We start from the raw sequence: 20524 nt of genomic DNA, 5'->3' as shown, positions 1-20524 counted from the left end.
AACATTCGAGATCCATATCCAAATATGGAAAGTGAAACTTCCAAGACAAAATATTACTCATTTTTTTTTCCTACAAGTTGAAACAAAATGTACACACAACACATAAAATAAACCATGAAGTACCAGTTCTCGTAGCAAATAGAGAAAATTAGAAAAAAAGAAGATGTTAGGATTTTTATTTATTAGGAAATCCTGAGGCTGTCCGTTTGGGAGTGCGGGATGTACAAGTACGCAGCCCGGTCAGAATATGAACGTCAAGTCCGATGCCTCGCATAGAGAGAGTGTCATGCAAACTTTCAACCAATCAATCAATCAATCAATCAATCAATCAATCAATCAATCGATCAACCAACCAACCAACCAACCAACCAATTAATCATGTTTCGGAGGGGAAAGACCGTTTAACAATTGTTTTTAAAACAAATTAATTTATATTTTTTATCATTTTGTTGTATGATATATCTTTCAAATCAAAATCACATTCCAGTTGATTTTAACTGGTGTCACAGTTTGACTTAATGAATGTATAGATAATGCAATACTCTTCATTCAGATATTTTAAATATTTAATTACAGATTTTCAGATATCATTCTCTAACAGATCAAAGATTATTGTAAAGTGTGCGCTGAAAGGTAGAATAATTTTTAAAACAATCCAATTCACCGATACACGTATAACTAAATACAAAAGTTCAATTCTAGTTGAACAATCAGGGTCTCATTTGTATTGTTTAAAAGTTTTGTACTTCAAAGTTCCACGAAACATTTTATACTTCATGGGAAAAATTATTGCAGATGCATCTGGAAAGCAAAATATTACACTATGAATGTAAGTTCTTTATATTTAAGATTTCTCAATGATTATTCTAATTAATGATACAGAAAAAAAGCTGCTTACATCCACGTCATTCGGACTCTGATGTATAGTTTTCTCACCGGCAATCATAACAAAGCTCCTGAATTCAAAAATAAAAGTTTTTTTAATGATGTTCTGAAAGCAAGATAAAATTAGGTTTTAAATTGATGTTAAATTGTGCCAGTGGAATATCTAACGTTTATTGGCATTTTCTATCATTAACCAAGCCAAGATCTTATAAAGTTTTCCTGTAGATTACATTATTGTGTGGCCGAGCGTTTTTATTATTTACTATTTCTACTTAAGGTGGTACCAAACACCTTGACTAAAATTAATTTGGCTCGTTTAATTTTCATAAAGTTTTGACTAAATATTTACTCTGACCCTTTGCCAAAAATATGAAAATTTCAAAAAACTTGAACCACACACTTTATCAGAAAAAATTTCATTGGATATACACAGGCAAATTTTGTTCACGTGAATTTCACGTGAAATTAACGTGAATTACACGTTAAAAAATTCACGTGAATTTCACGTTAATCGAGCTTATACGTCAAATTCACGTGAAATATTTCACGCGAATTTCACGTTAAATTCACGTGATTTTCAAGTGAAATACTGATTCACGCGAAATTAACGTGAAATTTTTCACGTGAAATTAACGTAAATCGAGCTTTCACGTGAAATTTTTTAAAAATGAAATTAAGGTGAATTGTTAATGCAAATCTATTACACATTCTGTTTTGATATATATAAATTTATATTCTTCTTGGTGTTGACCTTGTGTTCATACTTCCATTCTATTTAACTTTCTTTGTATCCAAAATTTTTTGGTCCTTAGTAATACAAATGGTATTTATCTATCAACTCCAACCAACAATATCTCCAATGCAACAGATAAGATGCAATAAAACCAAGAAGGCAAGCAAATGTGTCACAGGTTTAGAATTTCATGCATAAATTATATCCAGGGCACCTTAGTTCACTTCTAGAACTTTTTTGGTTGTGTTCGAGTCTAAATCCTTTTTTTGGTAAATGATTTATGGATTGGTGATTCATTTATAGCAGATGTATGCACTGATGTATAATTCATTTGAGTTGATTTTTATATGTATGTATAAGTCATTTTGTGTTCATCAGTTTTGACACAAACCAATCACATTATGGAAAAAGTCTTACTTGCAAAAGATGCCAATTCTTTTTATGAAAATTTTGAAGAAAAAAACTAGTTCACACTGCCACATATTCATGTACCCATTTCAAGCCTGGAACCTTTTCAGTGGTTGTCTTAAGTCTCATCTTAATGTTTTTTTTAAATATTTGGAGAATTTGATGTTGATGACAGCTCTTTGATTGATATTGTTTAATTTATTCAAATCTTTTATAGACTCTGGTCAATTAAATAGATCATGACATATTGTTTAGACACCTGTCTATTGTTGAGGACTGCATGTTAGCACCTTAATGCCTTTTGGGTGTTTTTGTTGTTGTGTTGCTGTCTGATTGATTTATACCTCATATCTCATTGTATTAATAAACTGAAATAGAAAGTTCTGTGAAATATATCTGATATACCATATTGAAAGTCTTGCTGTAATTTACAACCATTTCCTTCTTATTTTATATATGTATTTCAGTTTTTCATTTAAACACTGATCTTAAGGTTAAGGCAAAATGAAAAAAAAAATGTTGACAAACAACAGGCATATACCATTAAAAGATCTCAAAGTTTGGCTGCACAATAAGCATAAAATTCTTGTTATTTCAAATTTTTATATAAAATTCATTTTAAATCATGCATTTTCCTTTTTCAGACTGTAACTTTTATATTGACACAATAATTTGAATTTGAATTGTATTATATTCTGAAAGTACTTGTGGTTGAAAAAATATACACAATAGTTAATTCCAGGGGTTTTATATTTCTTGAAAACACCACAACCATGACTACATGTCTGTTAGTAATGTTTAAGAGTCCTCTCCTGCATATAATTGCTATTTGTACCCAAGGATTCCTTCATACATTTGAACTTATCCTCCTAAGATGTTGCTTTAATGATAAAATCCTGTAATGCATAATTAGCAATCAGACTCTCGGAAGACTTCCTACAGTTGCTGCAATAAAAATCAGCATATATTTTTTGTAAAACATATATCAAATACTGCCTTACCTATCAAGCAAAAATGATAACATCAATTTAATATCCAATGATTTACCAAACTTTTATATTATATGTTATTCAGGTCTCAGACAGGATATATAATGTGACATTCCCGTCTAGAGTTTATATTCCCTAAGCCGGGAATGTCACATTACATACCCTGTCTGAAACCTGAATTACACATATATTACGGATTACTCCTGCCTTAATGTTTTTTTTCCAGTACAAGGTATTTGTTATTTATTCACCATGCAGAATATATATTCAGTATATGTTTAGTGTTTCTTTTAAATGCATTTTTTTTTATCTTGACATATATTTTTTTTCGTTAAGAATATTTTTTCAATAAAGTTTTTAGATTTCATGTATACTGTTTGTATGTTGGTGAATTTTTATGTATTATGACTTTTCTTGACAACAAAATTATTGAAAAACCCTACCTGATATCTTTCGCATACGTGAAGGATTTTGTAATTTGCTGTGAAAATAATTTTTATCGTGTATGCAAGGATTTATTATAACACTTTAAGACATTTATTAAGTATTTGATGTGTAAATCGAGTGATTTTAAATTAAAAACGTATTGTTGACGGATACACGTCATTATTTTCCCTTTATGAACCTCTGACATTCTTTTAGTGTTCTATTAGTGTAGTCTTGTTTCGGGGCAGTAAACACACAAGAAACAATCTAAGGGTTACGGATTCTTTATTTCGTAGTTTATATCATAATCCAAAAATAAATACCCTGTAATAACAATACATTATATTAATGGATGTAATATAATTAAGTAACTATATAAAAGCTTTAAAACATTATGTTAACAATTATGAACAAGGAAACTGTTTACTTTTCCAAGCATTTCAATAATAAAAGAATACTATATAATTTCTTTAAGTCGGAAATAGTGATCTCCAATTCTATTGTCTCATAAACACATCTAAATATCAAATCTAATCATAATGCATATGTCGGTGCATTAGTAACACATTATAACAGTAATGCAATGAACTGTTAAATACCAAATTTAAATAAGCATATTTAAAAATAACATATACATGCAAAGCAAGAACATACGTGCAAACAAAGCATAAAGCACTTTCTAAAGCAGACAATACAATAAGCATAACGCACATAGATTCAACATAACATAACCTACCTCACAGGTATTTGTGAAGGCTTGAAATACAATATTCAAATCACATCAGGTTGATGCCAATATGGTGCATCATCAATATGGTAGATACCTGCAGTACAAATATTAAATTAATAACTAACCTATTCTGCATATCAAAATGAGATAGTTAATATCTTTATCAATTTATGACTTTATCTAATATCTGAAATTATTATAAAACATTCATTCTATAAGATTCAATAGTTTAATCCCATTTACTGAAATTTAGCTGTTTTATATAATTTACCGTATTTAACCATAAAAGCACAATTATTAAAGAGATTTAAAGTTCTTTTAAGTTTTCTATAATTCCACTTACATATCACATCTACACATCATTCAAACATGCATTTCTTCATAACATTCATAAATCATGCATACATATAATTATAAGTATAGATAATTAATATATATTAGTATAAGAAGAATAACTGACCTAAGAAATATGAAAACCAAACTCCAAACAGAATATAATCGGAATTTACTGAACACAGAAAATGGTGTCCATCACACAAAGTGACCATATAGAAAATGTAAAACTTCCCGCCAAAGAATTGACAACTAATCAATACAAATAAAACCCAATTGAAACACCTAATAAAAGTCACACCTGAGCGAATCTGAAATTTACACTCCGTATAATTTAACCATGCAATAATATAATATTACAGTATTAATTATAATATCTTCTGAAATAAGAAAAGTTATATTAAAAATATAGAAATAATCAAACTTAAATATAAAATACAAATATCCTAAAATACCACTTTACCACACACTCCCCCCAGCTGTAAAATGACGTCCCGTCATTTCCAGCTAGTGGTGGTTGACAATGTCTAATATGGTCCTTGCTGCATCTCTCTCTAATCCAGTTGCTTTAAATAATGGCGTCTGGGCCAAAGACGAGATGTAATCAGCTTTCTGTCGCCACTCTGGAATACTAGTTCGTCCAGCAGCAGCCATACTTGTCTCGAACTGTCCAGTGGTAATTCGTCAGTATCCTGAGGTACATCATCATCAATCGTAGAATCTTCTGATGAAATACTTTCAGCATCCTCGGAAGCGCTTCCAGTAGGTTCAGTCTCTTCAATCTGGGCGTCCCCAGAAAGACTGGTAACCTCATCAATTATATCTATGTTGGCATTGGAGTCTTCAGCAAGAGATGATTCGCTGTCCACTGTCAACACAAATCCAACCTCGGAGTCCTCTGAAATAGTTGATGCTGTGTCATCAGCTGAATCCTCCTTGGTTGCCTGAACCACTGGTATTTTCTGTTGCTTACTAGCACGTGGGCGTGGAGTTGGTCTCTGTTTTGTAGTTTATAACTCTATTGGTTCCTGGTCTCTGATGTAGCCAACTGGAAGAAGTAGATTTCTATGGAGTTTCTTTATTTTTCCCTCTCCATCTTCCCGGATGACGGTAAATACAGGGATGTCTTGATTTGGCTGATCCAATACAACGTATGGCATATATTCCCATTTATCAGCCAACTTGTGTCTGCCATCGAAATATACGATCTTCACCAACACACGGTCACCCTTCTGTATAGAAGCTCCTCTGACTCGAAGATCGTATGCTTCCTTCTGAGTTGCTTGTGCTTTCTTGGATGCTTCTGTTGCCAGTTGGTAGGCACAGGCAAGTCTATCACGAAGACCTTGGATGTACTTTGTAGCTGGCATCTTGGTGTCTTTGTGAAGTCCAAAAGCTAAATCAATCGGTAGACGTGGCTGTCGTCCAAACATGAGGAAATACGGTGCAACTCCTGTTGACTCGTGACGAGTGCAGTTGTAGGCGTGAACCATGGGTGCAACGTAAGCTTTCAAGTTAGACTTCTGCTGTCGGTCTAATGTACCAAGCATCCCCATCAAGGTGCGATTAAACCTCTCTGGCATACCATTTCCCATAGGATGGTACGGCGTTGTTCTGGATTTCTTCATCCCAGTCAAGGTACATAACTCTTTGATCACTTTGCTTTCAAAATTCGCTCCTCTGTCAGAGTGGATACGTAGCGGAATACCATAGTGAACGATGTAGTTGTCAAAGAGTGCTTGGGCAGTAGTTCTAGCTGTTTGATTACGCGTTGGTATAGCCTGGGCGTATCTAGTAAAGTGGTCCATGATGATAAGTACATCTTCGTATCCTCCTTTAGAACGCTCAAGTTTTAGGAAATCAATGCAAACTAGCTCTAGTGGAAATTTGGTAGTAATGCTGACCAAGGGTGCAACTTGACTGCTAGCTGGTGTTTTCCTTTTCAAACATCTACTGCACTGTCCTATCCAATCATCAACTGCCTTGTCCATTCCTGGCCAGTAGAATCTGTCACGCAGTAGTGATAGTGTTCTATCCTTGCCTGGATGGCCCATATCATCATGCAGTGCCTCAAGGACGATCTTTATATGTGCAGATGGTAATACCAGCTGTGATTTCCTGTCATCATTAATCATCACGTCTCTGTATAATATGCCATCTTTAAGAATAAGGTGTTGAAACTGTCGCAAGAGTAGTGATGATCCGATATCTGCTGTTGTAGGTTTCCTTCCTTCTCTAACATATCTCACAAACGGCGCTATCTGTGAATCCATGGCTTGTGCTTGTTTCCAATCGATGATATCTTCATCTTTGTATTTTTCTTCATCATCATCAGATTGCACAACATCTGGGTTAACAGCTAAACTCTCGATGAATGTTTTCGGAAGCTGTGAGTTGCAGATACCCTGTACGGACTCTATCGATATGATTTCTTCACTATCAAAATCTGTACTTTGTACATCTGGAATTCGGCTGAGTCCATCCGCGTCTCCCTTTTCTTTCCAGGTCGGTACAAGATGTTGAAGTTGAAGTCTGCAAGGCTGTTCAACCATCTGTGACCGGTGGCATCGAGTTTAGCTGTGGTCAAAACATATGTCATAGGGTTGTTGTCTGTCATGACTGTAAAGTTGCTGCCTAAGAGGTAATCCCTGAACTTCTCACAAACAGCCCACTTCAAAGCGAGGAATTCCAACTTGTGTGGTGGATATCTCTTCTCAGATTTTGATAAGCTTCTGCTGGCGTAGCTGACAACCCTCAAATGCTCTCCCTGCTTCTGGTACAATACAGCTCCAAGTGCAAATCCTGATGCATCTGTATGTAGCTCGTATGGAAGATTGCTAATGGCATATCCAAGTATAGGTGCTGACACAAGCCGTTCCTTCAGTGTTTCAAACGCCTTTTCTTGGTCTGGACCCCAGTGCCATGGTTTCTGTACGTGTTTCTTTACTTTCTTCCTCATTGGATTCGGCATCAATTCTGTAAGTGGCTTACTGATCTTGCAGTGTCGAATGAAGCGACGATAATATCCGACGAATCCAAGAAATCGTCTTACATCTTCAGGACTGGTGGGCTTTGGCCAATTCACAACCTTATCTGTCTTGTCTGGGTCAACCTCCACACCTTCCGCTGAAACAACATGGCCGACGTACTTCACTTTGGTCTTGAAGAATGAGCACTTGTCTGGTGCAAGCTTCATGTTGTGTTTCGGATCCTGTCAAATACTAGGCGGAGATTGTCCAAATGTTCTTCATATGTTCTGCCAAAGATGATGACGTCGTCTATAAAGATGCAGCAGATCTTAAGGTGCAAATCTGATAAACATTCCTCCATCATTCTTTGGTAGGTTGCTGGCGAATTGGTCAAACCAAACGGCATTCTGTTGTACTCGTAGAACCCGAGTGGACCCACTGTGAAGGCGGTTCTTTCTTTATGCTGCTCTAGGATCTCGACTTGGTGATACCCGCTCTTCATATCAACGCATGTAAAGTATGAACTGCCTGCAAGAGCATCAAAGAGATCTTCTATCCTAGGCAAAGCATAGCTGTCTTTTTTCGTGATTCTGTTAAGTTGACGATAATCTGTACATAGGCGCAGCTTGCCATTCTTCTTTCTTACCAGAACTACATTCGAAGCATAAGGGCTATGTGATGGTCTGATAGTTCCGTTACCTAATAACTGTTTGAGATGTGCCTTCACTTCATCATACATGGCTGGTGGTATACGCCTGTATCGTTGTTTAAACGGGTGTTCCTCTAACAAGTCTATTCGGTGTTTCACTGTAGTGTTGCCAATGTCCTGATCATTCTTAGCAAAGATGTCTTCATATGACTTTATAAAATCTTTCCCCATCTTCAACTGCTCTTCTGTTAAGTCAATGGTGTTGATTTCCTCTTGATCAATAATGGGTATCTTTGCTTCAGTGTCTTCTGTTTGATGTTCAATACAGATTGGTTGTATTTCGCATAGTACTGCTCTTGGTTGAATGGTAATTGTGCGTGATGTAACATTGGCAAGTTGTACGTCTATCTGTCTATTACTTCTGTACTTGAATTCTATTAGTGATGGTTCTACTTCAAGATCGTTACAGTTGGGTTGTAAAGTTGATGCAAGAAGCATAGCTGGTGTTGTACAATATGGTAGTTCTTTGTCGATGTAACCTGGTATCTGAACCGTTGAATTTAGCTTGATGGTAACTGGTTTGCCAATAGCATTCTTGATAACAGCCAATGTGTTGTTGTGACGTTGAAGTTCCTTTTCTCTTAATGTGATAGTTCTAAAGGTAAGGTACCATGAAGTGCTGAGTTTAGATGTCTGCAAATACCTGTTGCCATGTTGGTGTTGTAATAAGTTCATGATGTGTTGAAGGATGTTGGTGCCAATAAGTAGTGGTACGTGGATGTTGTAGTTACTATCTGGAACAACCAATATAATGCATGGGTATTTTTCAGTCTGAAGTGGTAGCTGAAGTTCTGTTTCTATATATCCTTCATATGGCAGTTGCTGTCCATCTGCACACTCTATGTCTAATAAGGTGTTAAGCTGTTGAAGTGGCAAATCAATCAAGTTGTTGTTGTAATATGTGTGGCTTACTGTTGAAACTGTTGATCCAGTGTCAAGAAGACTCTTAACTGTTTTACCATGTAATATAACCTCAGTTTCTGTAGGGCTTCCAAATAATCCTGGTGGTACTTGTGTTGTGGGACCTGTCGTAGTTGACTCACATAAGCCTAATGGTGGTCCTGACCCATAGACTTCTTGTAGTTTAAATTCTTCTTTCCATCTAGTATTGCTGTACAACCAATCTTATAGTGTCCTGGTAATCCACATCTAAAGCATTTCTTTTCTTCCTTGTGTTGATAATCTGAAGTAGCTTGTGGTGTAGATGAATCATGATATCCCTGTTGCTGTCCTTGTCCTCCTCCTCTGTTGTACTGTCCTTGATTTCTGTTGAAATATCCTCTATTGTTCCTATAACCTCGACCTCTACCTGATCCTCTTCCTCTAAAATCTGTTTCCCATCTATCCATCCTGGTAGTAAGTTGATTAATCAATCCTCTAAATTCATTCATCTGTGATTCCTGCATTGTGGTATCAGAAATTGCAGTTGCTTTGGCTGGTTGTGGCTTATGAGCTGATAACTTCCTCTCCTCATGATCTGTTTCTATCTGTCTAAGTACAACTCTGAGCTCATCAAAATCCTTTATCGTGTCAAACTTGTGGCCTGATATATCCTTTAATTCTGTCTTCAAACCAGTCCATAGCATAGAATGTAGCATGCCATTTCTTTCTTTTTGTTGTACTAATCCTCTATCTACTGCTCGACCAATGATGTTTTCCAATCTACAACTCCATTTAGTAACTGTCTCAGTATCATCTTGTCTGGCTCGGTAAAATTGAGCAAGTAAATCTTCCTTTTTCTCCACAGCTCCATATATACTGTCAAGCTTGTGCAAGATATCTGGTATGCTGGCTTTTGCTCCAAGGTGCATGGCAACTATTCCTGCATCTCCTTTCAGTGATCGTCTAACAGCATAATTGATGTTCTCTTGGTCGTACAATTTATCAGCCATCAATCCAGTAACTTCATATCTCCAAAGTTCATACCTGGTTTCACCTTTGGTGTTGTTTCCAGAGAAGTTGGATATCCTGGGTGGATCTCTGTACTTGGTATGTTTGGATGGTTCATCTTTCACTTTAGCTTTAGCCTCCTCACCTTTTGCAGCCAAACATTTCATCATCCATTCTTTGATATCTTCTGGGTGTTCTCCCACCTCTTTCTTCAATAATTTCAACAGAGCAATATCTTCAGGTGCAATTGCTTCTGGTTCCGCCATGTTGATATGTGTTTCACTTATAAGTGATTTATAAATAAAAATTCACTCAAAAAAAAAAAAAAATAAAGAAAACAAAATTTCACTCAAAAGTGATATAGGAAAACAAAAATTTACTCAATAGTGAGAAAATGAAATAAAGTTTTCACTCAAAGGTGATAATAATAAACTAAATATTCTGAAAAGAAAATGATAAGTAAAGTAAGCAATAACCAAAATGTAAATAATGAAGAATAAACTAAGATAATTTTCACTAAGAAGTGACTAAATAAGTTTCACTGATAAGTGCTTAAGTAAATTCACTAATAAGTGCTTAAGTAAAGAATATAAAAATCAATTTTCAAATTATCTGAAAAGAAAATGTATAAATTAATCCAAAGATGTCAAATGTAAATAGCAATAAACAATAAATACAAAAGAAAATACAAGTAAATAAATATATGTCTGAAACTGAATAAAGTATAAGTCAATCAAAATCACACAGTAAAGGCTCTAAACAAAAATAGTATATCAGATATGAATGCAAAATATCAACTAAATAATCTCAAATATCACCAAAGAAAATATAATCTACTGGGGAAAAAAAATATTAATCAGGTAATATACCAATCAAAAATCAGATCTGCTTACTAATGTACACTATCTGAAATACAAATCAATCACTCAATGTACCAATGACAATCAGAAATTCCTAATAAAAAAAAAATCAAAGTATGAATAGCTGAAAATAAAAAAAAAATAAAGATATTAATAACTACAAAGAAAATCAATATATTAATATGAAAAGCAATTCATGATAATCACTATATTTATAAACAATACTAAAGAGAATAACACAAATCAATAGAAGAAATATATGTATGTAAACACAATGACTTACCAACTATATGCAAATCCTTAACTTGTATATGGGTTGCAAAGCTTGTACGTCTACAAACCCATGTCAGACAAGTATAATATCAAATCAAAGTAAGAAAAAAAAATAAAATGTAAATAAATATGCAAGTTAAATATATACGAAATAATAAACAGACAACTATATATATACAACTAGGACAAGATAATCACAAGATGAATCTACTGTATCACTGTTCCAATCTACTCAAGTCAAAATACAACTAAACTAACAACAAACTATACCAAGCTAACCTAAACCAACCTAAATATCTCTCCACTAAACACTAAGTCCAAGAAATAGTAATAGCAAAGTTAAATATAGTATAAGTGCCTTTTCCTAGGTATGGTGTACTATGGTGGATAAGTAAGGATGGTAAGTATGAAGGTTAAATAATCAAGTGTTAATTGTAGTGTACTACTCAAGCTCACTGATCTCAATCAAACTTTTAAAGTTTAAACTTTTAATTCAAAATTTAGTCTCTAGAAAAGTTTAACTACTTTATCAAATGTTAAATGTAACAAATATCAATGACAATTGTACACAAACAAATCAATTTCACAATACACATACACAGCAAACATACATGTACATATGACAATGTAAATAACAATGAACAATGTCAATTACAATACACAAACAATAAACATACACATGACAATGTACAAAATAAACAGTATAAAGTACAATGTGAAATACTAAGTCAAGGTGGAATGGACTATGTGTATAACTATGTAACTATCAATCAATCAGTGTATGTTGATATCTCACTGGTAATTTTACTAAATCCAAGTAGGACAAATAAATTTGTAAAATATTTTCAATGTACAACTAAGTGTATGTGTGTATGCACAAAAATCAAAAGTAAATTTTAAATCAGTGTATCTTACTACTAACTACTGATATGTAGTTACTAATGTAAACAAAGATGTCAATATCTAGTACTTCCGGTTGACCTCTATGACCTTTCCCGGGGGGTGGGGATACAGGTGTTTAGGGTCAAAACGAACACAAAAAATGTTCAAGTCTAATTACAAAACTATGTATGAATAACGTCTATCACACTTAATTTACATGTAAATTTATATGCTCAATACCAAATAGCAATTGTCTATCTATTCAATATACAATATCAAGTGCGTTTTTTTTCAATGTTAACTAAAACATGTATGAAAGTTTTGACAAAGTTTTTTTTTTTTTAAACTCAATTAAATTTTCTAATGGCAATTTTCAAATGAACAATCAATTACGACCGGTTCATACAATATATATGACATACAACACAACATATATAAACATTTCACAGTACTGACCCATTAATGAATTCACAATCCAAGTTGATATCCACATGGATCCAATTTCTGAACGTGCTGATTGTTGACACCGGAAGCTAACTAAATGTTACTGGTCAATATACGTAAGTAGGTCTGTGACGTAGAATTATCGATGACGCGCACACAGGTAAAACACAAGTGACATCAGCTGATTTGATCAGTGACGAAATACTACGTTGGGCGCCAAACATGTAGTCTTGTTTCGGGGCAGTAAACACACAAGAAACAATCTAAGGGTTACGGATTCTTTATTTCGTAGTTTATATCATAATCCAAAAATAAATATGATGTCTTGCAAGGCTATTTTATTTTTTTTCTGTGACGCTTTCCTACGTAGGCAGGCGTCACAGAAAAAAAATAAAATAGCCTTGCAAGACATCATAATTATTTGGTCTAGCTAGGGTCTTGCATGTATGAAGGAAAAATGTTAAAATTTCTTGAACAGACTGCAATGGGCATTCTGCCTGAGAACCCTAAATAAAACTGTTCAATGGGTATATTAACTTGCTGCAATACTTTTTTCCAAACATATGGAATTTATCGTCCCAACTTCCACTTGATGTAGCTGTGCATGTCTCTATTTAAATGACACTTTATCCCCCTTTTTTTTTGGGGGGGGGGAGGATTGTTCCTAACATAGAGAAACTGGGACCAAGATACACCAAGGTCTTCTGTTGTGGACGTGTTTTGAGGATCACTGCCTCAAAATGCTATTTTGTACGACTTTTTGAGCCCCCGTGGCAAGGGAGTTTCAGTTCCCCTTGAGTTTCACATCATAAAAACACAACTTGTACAAACCTATCTTCGGGAAAATAGAGTAAATTACTTTACTTTTATCTTAAATACCGACAACAAACGAGCAGCATGTTTATTGTTCACTTTAACAGCTTGCTAAGTTGCGTTTTCAATTGTTTTGGCTAGAGTTGTGAGTTTGACACAAAAACAAGGGCCCAGCGGCCACTTCAAAAGCCTGCCCATTTGTGGGCGATTAAGTGTCGTCCATAAAATTTATGCCACAAGAGTCGGGCGAGTTTAAGTTATCTAACTTTAAATTTGGGCAACTTGAAATTACTCTACTCACCTGTACCGTGGCTTTCTGTGACACACTACCATCTTCGAAGCGGCGTAGAGGAACAACAATGCCTAACTGCGCATGCTCGAGATCGTTCATTTCAAAAAGTAAAATTAGCCCATACCGGACGGTATTGTCAAGATTTTCAATAACGGCCGGGTACCAGTCTATAATGACCGTTACTATGTTACGTAGTCGTATAAAGCTAACTAACAGCTGGGGGGAGTGTGTGGTAAAGTGGTATTTTAGGATATTTGTATTTTATATTTAAGTTTGATTATTTCTATATTTTTAATATAACTTTTCTTATTTCAGAAGATATTATAATTAATACTGTAATATTATATTATTGCATGGTTAAATTATACGGAGTGTAAATTTCAGATTCGCTCAGGTGTGACTTTTATCAGGTGTTTCAATTGGGTTTTATTTGTATTGATTAGTTGTCAATTCTTTGGCGGGAAGTTTTACATTTTCTATATGGTCACTTTGTGTGATGGACACCATTTTCTGTGTTCAGTAAATTCCGATTATATTCTGTTTGGAGTTTGGTTTTCATATTTCTTAGGTCAGTTATTCTTCTTATACTAATATATATTAATTATCTATACTTATAATTATATGTATGCATGATTTATGAATGTTATGAAGAAATGCATGTTTGAATGATGTGTAGATGTGATATGTAAGTGGAATTATAGAAAACTTAAAAGAACTTTAAATCTCTTTAATAATTGTGCTTTTATGGTTAAATACGGTAAATTATATAAAACAGCTAAATTTCAGTAAATGGGATTAAACTATTGAATCTTATAGAATGAATGTTTTATAATAATTTCAGATATTAGATAAAGTCATAAATTGATAAAGATATTAACTATCTCATTTTGATATGCAGAATAGGTTAGTTATTAATTTAATATTTGTACTGCAGGTATCTACCATATTGATGATGCACCATATTGGCATCAACCTGATGTGATTTGAATATTGTATTTCAAGCCTTCACAAATACCTGTGAGGTTCTGTAGGTTATGTTATGTTGAATCTATGTGCGTTATGCTTATTGTATTGTCTGCTTTAGAAAGTGCTTTATGCTTTGTTTGCACGTATGTTCTTGCTTTGCATGTATATGTTATTTTCAAATATGCTTATTTAAATTTGGTATTTAACAGTTCATTGCATTACTGTTATAATGTGTTACTAATGCACCGACATATGCATTATGATTAGATTTGATATTTAGATGTGTTTATGAGACAATAGAATTGGAGATCACTATTTCCGACTTAATGAAATTATATAGTATTCTTTTATTATTGAAATGCTTGGAAAAGTAAACAGTTTCCTTGTTCATAATTGTTAACATAATGTTTTAAAGCTTTTATATAGTTACTTAATTATATTACATCCATTAATATAATGTATTGTTATTACAGAGTATTTATTTTTGGATTATGATATAAACTACGAAATAAAGAATCCGTAACCCTTAGATTGTTTCTTGTGTGTTTACTGCCCCGAAACAAGACTACATGTTTGGCGCCCAACGTAGTATTTCGTCACTGATCAAATCAGCTGATGTCACTTGTGTTTTACCTGTGTGCGCGTCATCGATAATTCTACGTCACAGACCTACTTACGTATATTGACCAGTAACATTTAGTTAGCTTCCGGTGTCAACAATCAGCACGTTCAGAAATTGGATCCATGTGGATATCAACTTGGATTGTGAATTCATTAATGGGTCAGTACTGTGAAATGTTTATATATGTTGTGTTGTATGTCATATATATTGTATGAACCGGTCGTAATTGATTGTTCATTTGAAAATTGCCATTAGAAAATTTAATTGAGTTTAAAAAAAAAAAACTTTGTCAAAACTTTCATACATGTTTTAGTTAACATTGAAAAAAAAACGCACTTGATATTGTATATTGAATAGACAGACAATTGCTATTTGGTATTGAGCATATAAATTTACATGTAAATTAAGTGTGATAGACGTTATTCATACATAGTTTTGTAATTAGACTTGAACATTTTTTTGTGTTCGTTTTGACCCTAAACGCCTGTATCCCCACCCCCCGGGAAAGGTCATAGAGGTCAACCGGAAGTACTAGATATTGACATCTTTGTTTACATTAGTAACTACATATCAGTAGTTAGTAGTAAGATACACTGATTTAAAATTTACTTTTGATTTTTGTGCATACACACATACACTTAGTTGTACATTGAAAATATTTTACAAATTTATTTGTCCTACTTGGATTTAGTAAAATTACCAGTGAGATATCAACATACACTGATTGATTGATAGTTACATATATAGTTATACACATAGTCCATTCCACCTTGACTTAGTATTTCACATTGTACTTTATACTGTTTATTTTGTACATTGTCATGTGTAAGTTTATTGTTTGTGTATTGTAATTGACATTGTTCATTGTTATTTACATTGTCATATGTACATGTATGTTTGCTGTGTATGTGTATTGTGAAATTGATTTGTTTGTGTACAATTGTCATTGATATTTGTTACATTTAACATTTGATAAAGTAGTTAAATACATGCAAGACCCTAGCTAGTCCAAATAATTATGATGTCTTGCAAGGCTATTTATTTTTTTTTTCTGTGACGCTTTCCTACGTAGGAAGGCGTCACAAAAAAAAAATTAATATTATAGCCTTGCAAGACGTCATAATTATTTGGACTATAATTATGATGTCTTGCAAGGCGTCACAAAAAAAAAATGAAATAGCCTTGCAAGACGTCATAATTATTTGGACTAGCAAGACCCTAAAAATAATTTCACTAAATTTTTATCAATTTTTACCAGACTCTGATATTGGGCTAGTGGCTTAAGCACAGACTTTTGCAAGGCAAAATATGTACCCCTATGGAACATGTAAACATTTTCCTGTGCCAGTTAAATATCTGGCCTTTTATTTTTGTAAAGCAACAGAAGATGTGGTATGATTTCCATTGAGACAAATCTCCACAAGAAACCAAATGACACAGAAATAAACAGCTATATGTCACTGTACAGCCTTCAACAATGAACAAAACCCATACATGCCTAACTATAAGAATTATTTGAAATTTGTTTACTGAATATTTATGAAACACTTGCCACTGGATATCACAGTAATCATGTCAAATGAATGATACATTTTGTATATTATGATGTGTTTCTATGACTTGCAGAAACTTTATACACCATTTTAATCATCAACTGCCAACTTTTGATATGTTATTTGTCCTTAAATTAAGAAAAGGTTGGGCGAACAACTTCATTATTTTAGATATACACTTGCATATAGTTCCTTTTGTAAATCCAAACTTATATTAAATTTTCTTTTATTAATTAATGTGGGAAATGTGATTTATCAAGTTAAAGCAGTTGATAAGAAATTTGAAAGTGTTTTAAATTTAATCAGTATCTTATGTTCCTGTAACCCATTGAATAAAATTGGTTCAAGATGTGTATTGATATCAGATCTTGAGTTGGCAGGTCTGAAAATTGTTACTGTTGATATTTCATGTAATTTAACTTCCTTACAAATGTAGATCTAAAATTTGTTTGGATTAAAGAGCTATTTAGTTACCTCACTTTTAATTAGTCTTATCTGAACTTTTTGAAATCAATGTTTATTGTTGAATTGTCTTTCAGAAATTGTCTACCAGTATTTGACGAGAGAGGGCCAAGGTTCCTCACTAGAACATTAGGACCGGTTCTTATTAAAAAGGTGTGACATTCCAGCTAGATCTACATTGTATACCTTATAATGAGAGAAAACACCAGAAACTATTTCCTGAGGTAATTTTAAATAAAACTAAATGGGATATTATATATATATGTGTTTACACTTTTGATAGTAATTTTCAAAATTTATGTACATGTATATTTGTATCTTGATTAGTTTATGGGATTTTTTTTATTGAATTTTTTATTTGGACTACAGGCAACAGCAAATGGTTCATTAACATGTTCAGTTTAATCATAAAAAATTGCAACATTGTTACTATAAAGTCTATAATATATATACAGTCAGGGGAATTATTGAAATAGGTTATTTATAAATCACTCATTTAAGTAGCAAATTAAAAATTCTTTGATTTTGTAGTTTTACCAAAATTTTAAACATACAAGTTTAGATTATATCTTATTATTTGTAAAATTGAAAAAAAATGAACCTTTTGCATGTTTTAAGTAGCAAGGTTTATGCCTTTGATGCAATCATGCAGCTGTAAATTCTATATTTGTTGAAAAAAAGTTATAATGAAGGCTTATAATTTAACATAATGAAATATCAACTTCTTAACAGATTTTTCCAAGCAGTGCCAGTGGGAGTATTTTTCCTGTAAAATTCAAGGTTTTAGAGATTACATGTATAATTGTAATAAAATTTTATTGTTCTGGATCAAAATTTCACTGTTCATGGGTGTTGAAATTAGTGGGGGTAATCAAAATGATAATACTTAAAGAAGTGATTTTTTTGGAAGAAAATAGTCTACAGGTATCCACTTAAACAAGTGATTGTCATGTCATCCTAGATTCAGTACAGGGTCATCACCTGACATAGCCAGTCATCTTATGAACACAGATGTTGGTTCTGATAATTTTAGCAACATAATTAGTCCCTGGATCATTAGTATTATATATTTAAAGCTACAACAACATTAAATCACTTAGCATGCATGCTTAGTCTAGATAGTTATTTATTTATAATACTTAAATAGGTGATTATTAAAGAAAGACAACTCTTACTTCCATCATTTCTGGACAAAATGTTAAAAATGTACTTGAATCAGTGATTTAAGATTACTCATTTCAGTAATTCCCCTGACTAATATATATATATATAAATATAGATCATGTATATATATATATATATATATATATAAAGTAATTATTTCATAATAGATTTATTATATTTATGAACAGAAATGCATTTATGTTATAAATATGTCATCATGTTTTGAAAATTTTGAGGTTCAGTTACACTTCCTACATATTGTACTACATGTAATACAAATTTTGGGGGGATTCAATTTTTTTTCCCTCAAGATTTAAGAAATTGTCAATTTTCCAAAGATAAAAATTGGAGTCACAATTTATTTTGCTAATTCTTTGTATATAGTCTGAAAACAGATTTACTAAGTATTGCGCAACAGAATAGTGTATTGCACAACAGCAATAAATCTTCAATTGAATATATATTCAAATCATACAACCAATTTGAAGTTCTTTGACTACATTTATTCTGTATCAGAAACCTATAATGTGTCAAATATTTAATTACAATCCAAATTCAGACCTGTATCAAGCTTGAATATTGTGTCCATTTTTGCCCCAACTGTTCAGGGTTGGACCTCTGCGGTCGTATCCAGCTGCGCTCGGCGAAGCAGTTTATTAACATTTTGGAATAAAGTTTTATATTAAATTATTTTACATTGTACATTAAGCTCTGCCAAATGTACTTCAAGTGGATAAAACTTGTATATTCACAAGTCAGAAAATACTATGAAATATGCAATTTTAGCTCTGCCAAATGATGAAACTTTCATCATGATTCACAAGTCAGCATTAAGACATTTACTTATACAATAATATGTGCTTTCTCTTTCAGGAACATGTATAAACTAGTGAATTGATGGTTTAACTACCAAGATGTAATGAGAGATGTACAACTTGAGGTGTCAGGATTTGTGCAATTGTTATTTGCAGATATATAGCTGGATTTTGTCAAAATGTGAACTGTAACACTGGGATCAAATATGTTATTTTTTCTAAAAAATGATGAAATTGAGAATTAAATTTTTATATCTATTTACTGAGTTTATTGCTGCCCAAAAAGAGATTATTGCCTCTACTTTACAACTTATTTTGTCATAAATTGATTGTATATCTATTGTGACAATACATGTTGATTATTAGGGCCCAGTAGTTGACATGAGCCCAATACAGTAGTCTCTCTGTTTGTCTGTCTGTCAATACTTCTATGTCATACAATAAGTCAAAATTGTCTCAACTAATTTAAAAAATAAATGTGCTAAATGGAAATAAATATAAAAGGAAGGTCCCTTGTGTTTTATGTAAAATTTGGGAAAAAGTGGGAGAAAACTTGGTATTTGTAAAAAAATCACAAAATTTGATATAAGAGTTATGATATGCTTTTCAAAATTGGTTCCCAGTGTTAAATATTGATTTCTGTGATAATTTGGGGTAAAATTTACCATAAAGACTTATTTTTTTGTCTCGCCTGCGAATGCGAGTCAAAGGGATTACAATCCAGTAACTGCTGAAACTATTTGCATTTAGCTTTATATTCTGTGGGTAGATGACTTTGATGCTTCATTCATTATACACAAATACTTTATGTTACGAAGTTTCTGTCTTTCATATCGTCCTGAATATGCATGAAATATTTGCCACTGGAAGTTAAGGAACCAACAATCATCAATCAATCTGTCTTTTATGTGTCCATTGTCCTTGACTGCTTGGAATTTTTTAGTTTTATACAACTGCAAATTATGCTCACCTGGCTTGAAGGGCCAAGTGAGCTTTTCTCATCACTTGGCGTCCGTTGTTGTTTACTTTTACAAAAATCTTCTCCTCTGAAACTACTAGGCAAAATTTAACCAAACTTGGCCACCATCATCATTAGGGTGTCTAGTTTAAAAAATGTGTCCCATGACCCCGCCTGCCAACCAAGATGGCAGACATGGCTAAAAATAGAACATATTGGTAAAATGCAGTCTTTCGCTTATATCTCTGAAACTAAAGCATTTCGTCGTCGTCGTCCGAAGACACATTGGTTTTCCCACTCTAACTTTAGTTTAAGTGAATGGATCACTATGAAATTTTACCACAAGGT

General features: G+C 33.0%; 1 long non-coding RNA gene across 2 annotated transcripts; it reads left to right on the top strand.

The window, feature by feature from the left end:
* The first annotated feature begins 696 nt into the window (after positions 1-696).
* On the top strand, positions 697-19476 carry LOC127708365 (uncharacterized). Of its 2 annotated transcripts, XR_007985253.1 has the most exons (5): positions 716-829; positions 14571-14658; positions 15076-15383; positions 17317-17463; positions 19277-19476. It is a non-coding gene; the product is annotated as an uncharacterized LOC127708365 (long non-coding RNA). The 2 variants fall into 2 exon arrangements; XR_007985254.1 differs by lacking the exons at positions 14571-14658; positions 15076-15383 and having other exon boundaries at positions 697-829.
* Positions 19477-20524: the final 1048 nt, after the last annotated feature.

Source organism: Mytilus californianus, unplaced genomic scaffold, assembly GCF_021869535.1.
Source record: "Mytilus californianus isolate M0D057914Y unplaced genomic scaffold, xbMytCali1.0.p SCAF_7, whole genome shotgun sequence".
Classification (NCBI taxonomy): Eukaryota; Metazoa; Mollusca; class Bivalvia; order Mytilida; family Mytilidae; genus Mytilus; species Mytilus californianus.
The sequence above is the reverse complement of the archived record's forward strand: the minus strand, read 5'-3'. Positions and strand labels throughout refer to the sequence as shown.